This window comes from Schistocerca gregaria, chromosome 1, assembly GCF_023897955.1.
Source record: "Schistocerca gregaria isolate iqSchGreg1 chromosome 1, iqSchGreg1.2, whole genome shotgun sequence".
Lineage (NCBI taxonomy): Eukaryota > Metazoa > Arthropoda > Insecta > Orthoptera > Acrididae > Schistocerca > Schistocerca gregaria.
The window spans coordinates 595,807,794-595,819,275 of NC_064920.1; the positions used below are offsets into that span (position 1 = coordinate 595,807,794).

At 43.4% G+C, this 11,482-nt stretch overlaps 1 non-coding gene across 1 annotated transcript; it reads right to left on the bottom strand.

Annotated features, from left to right (window-relative positions):
• Window positions 1-756: 756 nt before the first annotated feature.
• Trnat-ugu (transfer RNA threonine (anticodon UGU)) lies at window positions 757-830 on the bottom strand. The gene has a single exon. It is a non-coding gene; the product is annotated as a tRNA-Thr (tRNA).
• Window positions 831-11,482: the final 10,652 nt, after the last annotated feature.

An 11,482-nucleotide genomic window follows, 5' to 3' on the forward strand; every position in this document is an offset into this window, starting at 1 on the left:
GAAATATTTTGCCTTTATTTTAGGTGGATTTAGATTTTAATCCAATGATGTAAAGATCACAAACTTGGCACTAACCTCCGTTTGTTTTAATCTCTTCCTCAAAATCTGAATTTCTGAAGTACGGTTTTTCATTATTTAAACGTATTTGTAGTCGAATCTATACTAATAACAAACATGTAAAACCGTCGTGTCTGTGTATTTTTGTCAGTTTGAACACGCTAATTCCCAAAAGTGCAAGACGAATTTTTAAGGGCTTTCCGAAGGTAACTTGAGCATAGTTTGAAGCACCGTATAGGCTTTAGTTCATCAAAATCGAATCACGGAAAAAAAGATATGGTGCTTTAATGGTTTACTAAAATTTTCCTACCTGTGTCTCAACACACTAATCTCCAAAGATACTAGAAATATTTTTATTAGGTTTTCACTAGTAACTTCAGCGTAGCTAGGAGAATCGTAGAGGTTATACTTTATCGAAATTGGATAACAGAAAAAAGGTATTCGTATATATTATTATGTTATGTGTGTGTATGTATGTATGTTCATGTCCTCCGAAACCACTGGACCAATTTCAACTGATCTTGATACACATACAGACTGACAATTATTGAACTGTATGAACTGTATGAAAGAAAACTTAAATTAGTTACAAACTACAGTGTGCACACATTTTATTCATATATATACTTAGATGGTATCTGTTCTTTCGGACATGTTGACAGGCGTTGAGGTACGTCAACGGGGACAGATGAAAATGTGTGCCCCGACCGGGATTCGAACCCGGGATCTCCTGCTTACATGGCAGACGCTCTAGCCATCTGAGCCACCGAGGTCACAGAGGACAGCGTGACTGCAGGGATTTCATTGTAACACATTTTATTCAACATGTAAACTTCACTACAGATATTCGGCATTAGATTAGGACATGTTCGATATGTCTGCCATCATTGGCATGATGTAGCGCAAACGAATAGCGAAATTCTGCTTGACCGGCTGAAGTGTCGGAACATCGATACTGTCAATGACCTCCTGAATGGTTGTTTTCAGCTCAGAAATGGTTTTGGGTTTATTTCTATTCGCCTTGTCTTTAATATAGCACCACAAAAAGGAGTCGTTTGCATTTAGATGAGGAGGATATGGCGGCCAAACGAGGCCCATGCCAGTGTCCTCTGGGTACCCAACAGCCAGAAGGCGGTCCCCAAAGTGCCTAACGGACAGGGAGCGGAGACCAGTGTCACGCCTTGTCAATGACAATTGTCTTCACACCCGAAAGAAATCGCTGCTGTTAGTGAAACCACGTCTATCTCAGCCAGTTTATGACCAAAAATTGGGTTGAGCACTGTGTCCAGTGTATATTAGCAGTCGAATACTTTGTAAAAGGCCATTCCTGAGAGTAGTACATAAATCTATTAATCGTCAATGGGCCAAATAAAACAGTAAGGGCAAAATAGCTGACTAGTGACATGTAGTGTGATATGAAGTGTCGCGATTCTGCCTCTCTTTGAATGATGCAAGGTATCTAATGTACCGATGACCCAATGAGAAATTTAACCCGCAATATGGGGAGGCTGTAGATCTGGCCAGTGAAGATTTTCCTACAAAGACTTGGGCTCACTCATAGAGGCTGCCGTGGACATGAAACATGATGTTCATTTCGCTGTAACACGGACCGACATCGATACCTCTCCTCAGTGCAGCACTGCGTGAAGAATGGCCTGCCGTTCCCAAGAAACCTTCCAGCACCTGATTTAACGTATGCCTGCGAGAGTGGAAGCTGTATCAAGGCTGAGGGTGGGCCAACACTATTTTGAATTCCAGCATTACCGATGGAGGACGCCACGAACTTTTAAGTCATTTTCAGCCAGGTGACTGGATACTTTTGACCACATAGTGTAGCATTGGCTACCTCTGTCTGTTCATTGAGGAGATTTTGTGATGATTTGCTCTTATGTAAATATATTTCATAAAGCTACCTTTCTCATCATGATGCTGTTGCACTTGAATGTTGTCTTCTACGCTATTAATAGGTCTGTACATTGCAAATGTGAATTTCGATAAGTTATTCAAAGGTATAGCATCTATACATTATTTGAACTGAGTCACAAAGCCCCTCCTAGTTTGAACTACATAGCAAGTAGGGCAATTTTGGCAGCTGAGTTTGTATATGCCTGATTCTTTGTAAGGGGGTGGGGTATTAGTGTTTGTGAACTGCTATCTGCTGAAGATTGTTGTTTAAGAGGAAGGTTATCTTTGTGTTTTTAAAATAAGCGTGTTTTGTGACAATAGTAATGCAACACATTTTCCGCTGTTTTTTAGTGTATCTTGTGTTAACTCCATGATTGTCTGGTGCGCAGCTTTGTTGTCCGACGGTTTCTAGATTTTTTTATCGTTTGATGGTTTGGGGCTACGATTTTAGTAATATTGATTTGTTTTTCGTTTTGAACTGGTTCAATTGGAATTTTGTGTAGATGAATCAATATGCACCTAAAATAAGCCATCTTATATTGGTTTGCATAATAAGATGAACTGTTGATACACACACAAGTGGATATTCGTTTTCTATAAATCTCAAAATGATGTTCATGATTTCGCTGGCGATTTCTATGTTTTAGGAATCGATGCTTTTGTTGGTCTCATGTCCAACGGTAAATTTAATGTTTTGTGCATGCTGCTCAGATTTGTTGCTAATGTGTCAGTTTCCTCATTGGTGCTATCAAAAATTATAATTGTATCATTAACATACCTTTCGTAGTAAGAGATTTTTCTGTTGATGTTACTGTTAGCTTCGAAAAACTTTGGCTCTAAGTGGTTGGTTGGTTGGTTTGGGGAAGGAGACCAGACAGCGTGGTCATCGGTCTCATCGGATTAGGGAAGGATGGGGAAGGAAGTCGGCCGTGCCCTTTCAGAGGAACCATCCCGGCATTTGCCTAGAGTGATTTAGGGAAATCACGGAAAACCTAAATCAGGATGGCCGGACGCGGGATTGAACCGTCGTCCTTCCGAATGCTAGTCCAGTGTCTAACCACTGCGCCACCTCGCTCGGTGGCTGTAAGTGGTTTACGTAAATATCTGCCAACATTTGAGCTAGGCTGCTACCCATCGCCAACCCATTTTCTGTTTGTACGTTTTGTTATTAAAACTGAAATAATTATACGACGGCATCTATATAAGCAACCCAGTGAGCTCACAGATTACTGCCATGCCACAGGCTCAAAATGTCAGATTTCGACAAAATAGCACGTCTGGGACTACTTGGAACAGCACGTGATTAGCAATCAACATTTGCACAGTTTGGTAGCTCTGTGAGATCTATAGTAGTGTGTAAATTAGATGGGACAACACGATGAAACTTTAATCGTGCACATTTATTACTATATATACAATACAGTTAGCAACTTAATATTAATAACTGATCTGTTCTTTTGCTTCAGTGAGCTTCTGAACAGGTTGTGTCTAAGATTCGACCAGGTTAGAGGAAACGTTTCGTAGTTCGTAGTTGTTGAAACCACTTTTGCGCCACATTTACTAAAATGCATTCTTCTGTTGCACAGTCCATTTTACCAAGACCTCTTTTCACAATATTCCACAGATTCTCAATGCGATTTAATTCTGGTGCATTGCAGGACCACTGAGCACTTTAGTGTTGTTTTCTTCCATGAATATGTTGACTGCTTTAGAAGTGTGACACAGGGTGACCATGTTGAAACGTTCCTCGATCAACTGCGAAGGTTTGTGGAAATGGCACAATCCAGCGCTTAAGGACTTCCACATATCTCACTCAATTAATCATGCCATCAACTGGAACTAGTGCCCCAGGACCACTTACAATGAAGAAACCCCAAAAAAGTTTCTGGAAGGGTATTTTACAATCTGTTCAAGATGCTCAGTCTTACTGTCTCATGGCTGCTTTACCTGACAACCCTTGCTTTGTAATCTTGAATAATAAAAAGTGACTCGTAACTGGAAATTACTCTTTTCCAGTCACAGGAGATCCAAGACTTATATTTTGGACCATGACAACCGTTTTATCTTCCAGGCACGTGCTGACAACTTCTTCTTTATTTGCTGTCGTGCAATAAATCTCTCTTCAGCTCATTACTTGTCTTGTGGGTATGAATTCTACTGTTTCTAAGCAGAGATTTGTCAGTTCTACGGGTGGGTTTTCGTTTTCGTCCCCATCTGGCTTTGTTTCCTGGGAGACAATGAGGCAGATCGCTATATGCCCTAATAAGTATCGAAACACTAGCTTTCCACACGCCAGCAACAGAGGCATAGTCTCACAGTCATGAATGTATGTGCATAAAGAGCTACTACTTTTGTCGCTTCTTTGGTGAAATGTACATTTTAACACAAACAGAAAACTTTCCTGCCGAGAACACAGAAATGGCACAAGCTGTTGCTGCACATACACTCAGCTGAATTAACTGAACTGGAAAGGATCTCAAATTGTTGGTCATAGTCGAGGCAACAATAGGCAAGCGTCCAGAAATTGGGCGAATAAAATTCGTTACAGCTAACCAACTTCAATTCCTTGTGAAATACGACCCTGTTCCAATTAATTTGCACACATTAATCGCTTCAGCAGGCATAACTGAAGTTACTTGCGGTCGTACCAGGAGGTGAGTGAACTATTGTTACGCATGTCTGTTACAACTCTTGTGTTTTAGGACGTAACCACGGCATCGAAGTAACATTTTCACACTGAGCTGCTACCTCTTCATCCTTCTCTGGCCAAACCACCCCACCCCCTCCTACCAGAGAACAAATATGCGAAATGAACTAAATAATGCTGTCCAATTACGTTTTGTACGTTCTTACATCCATTTCTTTACCTGTCTTTCTTCGTTCTGTCAAAGAACATGTACAGGGTTTTTACAAATGACTGAAGCGAGTTCACAGCTCTACAATAACTTTATTGAGATATTTTCACAATGCTTTGCACACACATACAGAAACTCAAAAACTTTTTTTAGGCATTCACAAATGTTCGATATGTGCCCCTTTAGTGATTCGACAGACATCAAGCCGATAATCAAGTTCCTCCCACACTCGCCGCAGCATGTCCCCATCAATGAGTTCGAAAGCATCGTTGATGCGAGTTCGCAGTTCTGGCACGTTTCTTGGTAGATGAGGTTTAAACACTGAATCTTTCACATAACCCCACAGAAAGAAATCGCATGGGGTTAAGTCGGGAGAGCGTGGAGGCCATGACATGAATTGCTGATCATGATCTCCACCACGACCAATCCATCGGTTTTCCAATCTCCTGTTTAAGGAATGCCGAATATCATGATGGAAGTGCCGTGGAGCACCATCCTGTGGAAAGATGAAGTCGGCGCTGTCGGTCTCCAGTTGTGGCATGAGCCAATTTTCCAGCATGTCCACATACACGTGACCTGTAACGTTTTTTTTCGCAGAAGAAAAAGGGACCGTAAACTTTAAACTGTGAGATTGCACAAAACATGTTAACTTTTGGTGAATTGCGAATTTGCTACACGAATGCGTGAAGATTCTCTACCTCCCAGATTCGCACACTGTATCTGTTCACTTCACCATTAAGAAAAAATGTCGCTTCATCGCTGAAAACAAGTTTCGCACTGACCGCATCCTCTTCCATTAGCTGTTGCAACCGCGCTGAAAATTCAAAGCGTTTGACTTTGTCATCGGGTGTCAGGGCTTGTAGCAATTGTAAACGGTAAGGTTTCTGCTTTAGCCTTTTCCGTAAGATTTTCCAAACCGTCGGCTGTGGTACGTTTAGCTCCCTGCTTGCTTTATTCGTTGACTTCCGCGGGCTACGCGTGGAACTTGCCCGCACGCGTTCAACCGTTTCTTCGCTCACTGCAGGCCGACCCTTTGATTTCCCCTTACAGAGGCATCCAGAAGCTTTAAACTGCGCATACCATCGCCGAATGGAGTTAGCAGTTGGTGCATCTTTGTTGAACTTCGTCCTGAAGTGTCGTTGCACTGTTAAGACTGACTCATGTGAGTGCATTTCAAGCACGACATACGCTTTCTCGGCTCGTGTCGCCATTTTGTGTCACTGCGCTCTCGAGCGCTCTGGTGGCAGAAACCTGAAGTGCGGCTTCAGCCGAACAAAACTTTATGAGTTTTTCTAGGTATCTGTAGTGTGTGGTGACCATATGTCAATGAATGGAGCTACAGTGAATTTATGAAAACGCTTCAATCATTTGTAATAGCCCTGTATATGCCAGCCTGTGTGGCCGAGCGATTCTAGGCGCTTCAGTCTGGAACCGCGCGACCGCTACGGTCTCAGGTTCGAATCCTGCCTAGGGCATGGATGTGTGTGATGTCCTTAGGTTAGCTAGGTTTAAGTAGTTCTAAGTTCTAGGGGACTGATGACCTCAGCTGTTAAGTCCCATAGAGCTCAGAGCCATCTGAACCATTGGAAAGAACATGTGGGACGTGATTGAGCTGTCCTCGGGGGGAGGGGGGGGGGGGGGGGAAGAACCGTGAAACGTAATTGTGAAGACTTGCGCTTTAAATAGGGAACGCACGAATCTTATATTTAAAAAAAGAAAAGAAAAAAGGAGGGCGCTACGCTGCAGCTCAAGAAAGACCTGATGCGAATGCAAGCCACGCACGTCCCTTCCCATCTGCAGTGTGACAGAGACACACTGGAGTGGCGCGTTGTGGTTGGGAGCAGAGAGCAGTGCAATTGCTTCAAACGGCTGGCGCGTCCTGTGTGTGTGGTGGTGTCGCGCGCAGCAGCCGAACGGATGGGGATGGTGCGCAAAGCGCTTCCTCCCCCCCCCCCCCCCCCCCACCTCTTCCCCGCCAGCCAGGATTAAAAGAGATGTTGTCGAGCTGCATGCTGTGCTGTGTTGGTGCAAGCGCACACGACAACAAGATGATCAGTCGCTACCACATTCCATTAATGTAAGCATATAAAACTATTGAACCCCTTTTAACATGAGTCGATGTGAATTTCAAGTTGTCTCCCCCCCCCCCCCCCCCCACCAATATAACAAAGCAAATCGCTCGGTTTTTCGAATACAGAACACTATTCTACTCTACGTTCCGCATTGTGGTGACGGTACATAGGCTGGAACCAGTCATTGTCAGCACTGAAATAGACCGTAACTGATACGTTAATTACCCAAAGAAAGGAGAGTTCCGAACAACGTACCACAGGGGTTTATTATGAAAATCCATTTATGACATAAGCAATTGAGCTGTACTTTCGATAATGGTTAACCACACGTGTGTGGTTGGAACTAGTTCTTGAGTGTCCGTTAATGTGCTAGAAAGTTCAAAACATTTTGAGACTTATTACTGCATTAAAGTTCGTAAGTACTGGTGCCTTACTGTCAGTAAATACGTTATACACAAGAAGTGGAGCTGAGTTTAGTATTTTTACTGAAGCTTCTCGATGATACTGCCACAAATATCTAGATAATAATTCATATAAACGTATACATACACCGAGCGAGGTGGCGCAGTGGTTAGCACACTGGACAACGACGGTTGAAACCCACTTCCGGCCACCCTGATTTAGGTCTTCCGCGATTTCCCTAAATCGCTTCAGGCAAATGCCGGGATGGTTTCTTGAAAGGGCATGGCCGGTTTGCTTCCTCATCCTTACCGAATCGGGTGCGAACAATGATATCGCTGTTTAGCAGGACGTTGTAGCCGAGCGGTTCTAGGCGCTTCAGTGCGGAACCGCACCACTGCTACGGTCGACGGTTCGAATCCTGCCTCGGGCATGGATGTGTGTGATGTCCTTAGGTTAGTTAGGTTTAAGTAGTTCTAAGTTCTCGGGGACTGATGACCTCAGATGTTAAGTCCCATAGTGCTTAGAGCCATTTGAACCAATCGCTGTTTAGTGCCCTCCCACAAATCAGCCAACCAACCAATTAACGTGTACATAAACACTGCCAGCAACAACAACACTTTTCGCCCGCATCTCGTGGTCGTGCGGTAGCGTACTCGCTTCCCACGCGCGGGTTTCGGGTTCGATTCCCGGCGGGGTCAGGGATTTTCTCTGCCTCGTGATGGCTGGGTGTTGTGTGATGTCCTTAGGTTAGTTAGGTTCAAGTAGTTCTAAGTTCTAGGGGACTGATGACCATAGATGTTATGTTTCATAGTGCTCAGAGCCATTTGAACCTTTTTTTTTTTTTTTTTTTTTTTGAACAACACTTTTCCTTTATTAGTGAGTACAAGACGCTTCTACAAAAATACTTTCGTCCGAATCTTCACAATATTCAAACCACACTGCGACAAAGTATTAGTAGAAACATTACGATGTGCATATATGCGACGGATCTTCTCGGAGTTCTGAATAATTCTTTTCGGCCTAGCGCCGAAATTTTCATGTTGTGCGACCGCCACGTTTTCTCGTAGAAGATGCAGATGGCCGCTCTAAAACGCGTCTTATACGTACACGTCAACCGTTTCATGCATCGAACTATCGGAGGGGCCCTTGGCAGGTACAGTGTACTGTGCCGCACTCTTTGTGGCATCTGTGCTGCGTTCCGGTGGCTTGACTCGATACCACGGCGACGTATTCCAGTACAGTGCGGAGCAGCGCCTTCTGATGTCTGATACCACGATGCGGCTGTATCGTGAGAGATGGATTCCGTATTCGCTACAATAAATCAGATCGGTGGCTTTGTTCCTGATATCTCAAATGTTCAAATGTGTATGAATTTCTAAGGGACCAAACCGCTGGGGTCATCTGTCCCTAGACTTTCACACTACTTAAACTAAATTAACCTATCTTACGCTAAGGACAACATACGCACCCATGCCCGATGGAGAACTCGAACCTCTGGCGGCAGGGACAGCACGATTCGTCGGGAATCTCATGATTAAAGAAAAATGGTACGTCTCAACGCGGAAAACACGCTCTAAAATCCTGAAAGATTCTGTGAAAGTCTCCAGTTCAACCCCTGGACCCCTGCAGTACGAAACGCGGAAAACAGGCACGCATTACGCATTAACTGTGCGATATCTGTGAATGACCTGCAGAATGACTGTAAATGTGCTCAGTTTCTACACAACTGTACACCATGTTACCATAGCGCTGCGCCCCCTCCACCTTCACCGACCCACAGCAGAAGTCGGCTAGAATAGACTAGACTAGACTAGACCAGACCAGACCTTGTTTTGTGTTTCAAACACGCCGTTCACTGCTTCCCCATGCAGCACACTGGAATCCCATCGGCTCGCGGAACCGGAAACTCAGACAATATCTTTGTACCTTCCTACCATGTAGGCATAATTAGCGACATTGTCCCGACGTCGCAGACTTGAAGCCTAATGGCCCCTAACACCCCTTCACACGCACCAACATACTGACCGACCGACCGACCAGTGTCATGACAGCCTACACACGTCCCGACGACTGCACTCGGCCATTATAGCACCGCCCTGTTTCATTTCTGCTTTTTTTATTATTTGGCCTCCAGAGTTTGTACTCAATTTAGCCACCGGGAACTCGTGTTTACTCAGAATATATAATTGTACAAAGAAAATACAAAAATGCATATTTACGGAACGGAAATCTCAGCTTTTACCACAACAAATGTGTAACAATAGACTGATAAGTAAACTAGACATATTCATGTAATCAATTCATACCAAATCTTAAATCTAATAGTAACTAAAACAGTTACGTGAAAATGTGAATCCTTGAGCTCTTTCCCTATACTCCTAAGAAAACTGCCAGTCACTTTATATAGCCGAATGTCTCTAGAAACCAAATGAGAAGACGCTGATTGAGGGAGAAGGTAACCCGTACTCATCAAAGCCCTCAGAAGTTTCGATCGTTTATTATCAAATTTGGAACACGAAAACAAAATTTGATTTACATCAGCTTCTGACTCGAAATCACACTCACATGCAGGGTTATCCTAAGTGTTGGTTCAGTACACATGTAAAGGAAACGAGGCATGGTCAAAGCGGAGTCGAATGATGGTGGAAATCGTAGATCTGTCCAAATGCGTTCTCGTATACCGCGGCCTTGTTGTAATTCGAGGCTATAATGCCGAAAAATATTCAACTTTCTGTTTTGGGACATTCCTCATCTTTTGTCATTGCTGCTTTCCGTGGCTCTTGACTTCACGTAAGCAGTCTATGTACGATAATTTCACACTGAGAACAATTCCTGTAGATGCAGTTTTCTTCGCTAAGACATCAGCTTCGTCATTATAGCGGATGCCGGCATAGGAATACACCCACAGCAGAATAACTGTCTTCCCTCTCTGTTTACAGCGAAGATATTCCAGTACCACATCCAAAACATAAAAGGTTGGTAGTTTTATTCCATCTTCGGAGTTGAATACTTTTACGAACACTCTGGGAATCGGACGTGATTAATATTTTCAAGAAACCAACACAATTGCTTCCAGAATTGCCACAGTCTCTGCCGTCTAAAGTGAAGCACTTTTAGGCAGTTTGCAGGCCTTACTGTTTTGGATCTGAGGACATATTAAAGCACATCCAGTATACTCCTCTTGTGGAATTTTGGATCCATCAGTATAATATATAACTAGGCCACTGAACTTCTATGAGACAATTAAGTATTAAATTTTCCTTGCCATATCATGATAATAGACTGGAATATGGAAGCTGAGAGTGTCAAGTTCATATTCAAATGAAGGCAAATCTGGAGGACATCGCATAGAATGTATGACAGAAAACCAAGAGTCAAAACCTGTGTAGGCGGCTGGAATTTTAACTTTTCTGTAGGAGGCCTTCCGTAATTGCTACACGCGGTCCGTGCTCTTATCGGACTTTCCATGAAGGCCATTCCTTGAATGAAAGATTTATCTGACACCATTTGACATCTAAAGCTTAATCGCATCTATGCCTCTGAACTGAAGAATATCTCATCTGAAGAGCTAAATCTTAGGCGCATTGTGTTACAGCATGCGACCATAGTGCAGTCTAGATAGAATAATGCTTCTCTACATCATGAGAAGACTACTCTGATGTGCTCCCCCACCAGACACGAGCGAGGGAGCAAATTACGTCTAATTCTTTCTCACATTTATCAACAATCGATTGTATGTGAGGCGCCCAGCCGACCCGAGGAAACGAGCATGAGATTTTATTTGGAAAGTATACTTACCGCATATGGCGTGATCAACAACGCGAGCAGTGTTCGAGATCTCGAACTCATAGTTAGCCAGCCATTAATCGGTGTGTTCTATAGCAGTGGGCAACTCCGTTTACACCTGAATATGTAAGTCTGCAGGTGAATACACACAAACATCGTCATCATACTGTAAAATTTTTGTTGAGAGGGATTATTCTTTCTCAATCATAACTACACACGATATAGAAGAGGGAGCTTAAAATTGCTCCGTTGGGCAGCAGCTGAGGCACAAGAAAGTGACGGAGGATGTTTACTTTAAATCTGATTGAGATTGTTCTTTGAGTGACCAGACAAGTGATGCGATGTGTCATCCCCGAAGGAATACCAAGATCCGTCAGCCTGTTCAAGATAATCGGTAACAGCACA